Source organism: Condylura cristata, unplaced genomic scaffold (assembly GCF_000260355.1).
Source record: "Condylura cristata isolate star-nosed mole 26May11 unplaced genomic scaffold, ConCri1.0 scaffold00039, whole genome shotgun sequence".
In the NCBI taxonomy this organism is placed as follows: Eukaryota; Metazoa; Chordata; class Mammalia; order Eulipotyphla; family Talpidae; genus Condylura; species Condylura cristata.
Genome location: NW_004567140.1, coordinates 3,019,897 through 3,021,862, shown reverse-complemented (window position 1 = coordinate 3,021,862; position 1,966 = coordinate 3,019,897).

Genomic DNA, 1,966 nt, shown 5'->3' with positions numbered 1-1,966 from the left:
TGCAGAGGGGAGCAGCGGGTGGACAGGTCTGCTGCTCCCGGTGGGTCGCTCCCTGGCTGGGGTCCAACTCGTGCTGCAGACAGCTTCACAGAGCTGAGACTTAGCCCTCTGCGCCAGCAGCGATGCCCCTCCCCACACCTCTGACCTGTACCCCAGTTCTTGCATGCATAAATAACTTAAAGAAATGCAGGCCCAGAGTCTGGGCTGGGCTGGAGCCCCACTGCTCCCCGGCACTCTGCTGGTGTTGGGACCTCATGGCCACTGGTCCCCCCTGCCAGGATGTTGCTTTTCAGCTGGGCTCACCCAGCAAGTGGGCTCCAGCCTCTGTCAGAGCAGGAGGGGTCCCATGGCCCTGGACGCCTGCTGACCAGCGCATTCGCACCGCTAGGCTGACCCCTTGGTAGGAAGTCGGGGCGTAAATGCACTTTCATGTCTACAGGGTTCCGGGTGGGTTAGCGCTGGCAGCTGCATAGGCCAGATGTGACGGGATGACATACAAGGGAGAGTCTGGTCAGTGGTCACGGGACCCCAGGCCAGTCCTGCCTCATGGCGGTCCCTGGTCTGACATGAAGCAGGATTCCTATCGGGACTAAGTTACACACCAGGAACCAAACAAAAGGTTGTTACTGAGGGCCAGGCTGCTCTCTCAGGTCACCTTGCTTCAGAGAGGCCTGGTGCCCCTCCATGCAGGTTGTGGTGCCCGGGAGACTCCCCTGTGCTGGCTCTTCTGGAGTGGCAGGGCCTGTCACACGCCCCAGGTCAGGGTGGTGGTGGCCCCATGGGCCCTGCCCGAGGGGCCAGTTCTCCCGCAGCCTCCGCGCTTCCAGATGGGAGAGGGTCAGGGACAGCAGACAGCGAGAAAAGGGCCAGCTGCGCCTTACCACACACCCCCAGGTCGAATCCGTGGCCACCTTCAACCCCACCTGAAAATGCCTCTGGAGCTCACACCCTGCCGGGCAACACCAGAGCCTCAGGCCACTCTCCCCACTGGCCGCCCTCTACCTGCCATCCAAGGGGGCCACCCAGCGGGTCCTTTCAGACCAACTCCTGCCCAGGGCACCAGGGGGCCCTGACGGGCCCAGCCGGACTGGCACCTGCTCCCCTCCCCCGCTGCCTCGTTGTTGGCAGAGGCCCAGGGACGCATTTCTGGTCATTGAAGCGCGGCTATTATCTCTGGGGAGCTTCTGGGAAAGGGGTTTTATGGGCTTTTGTTGTTTGTTTTCATGGGAAATCATCTACTTGGGTGGCGCTGTTGGTAATGATGCTCTTTCACGCAGTTAAATGTCCCTGGGTCACTGACGTGGGTCTCGCACCCAAGTGAGAACAAGAATAGGTTCAAAACAACTCTGCGGTGACGACACTGTGTAGGACTTGGGGGACCTTTCAGGTGTGTCACTCACCCCCACCTCCAGAGCGCCACAGTCCTGTCCCCTAGCCGCTGGGCCACCCCCACTTTGTTCCTGCGCCCTTCTAGTAGCCTCAACTCTGTGATTATATACTGGGGTTGGTTTGGGTTTAGTTTGGGGGCTCCTTCTGGTTTTCTGGGGACCCTGTTGGACGGATCACTGAGCAAAAACTAACTTGCGACGCTGGTGTGCCCGGAAGGGAAGGGGACAGCCAAGCTGTCGCCTGCCACCCCCGCAACCTGCCCCTCCTGAGAACCCTCTTCCCCCCTGTGGGCACCCTTCCCCTCCAGCCGGGTTTCTGGCCTAGGATTCTGGTAGGTCAGGCACTGGGGTGCCCGCCAAGATGGGATCGGGTCAGAATGAAAGCTCGGGCGAGGGGCACCGGGCTGCGGTGCCGTGTGGCGGCGGCGGCGGTCAGAGGGGCCTCCGGCCAGGTCCCCTGCTCTCTGCCCAGAGGAGACCGAGGAGGGCCCTAGCCCGTCCCCAGTGACTCCAGCTGGACAGGGCGGCTGGGGCTGCTTTCAGCAGTGGCGGAAGCCGGGCTTCGAGCGGCCCCGGGG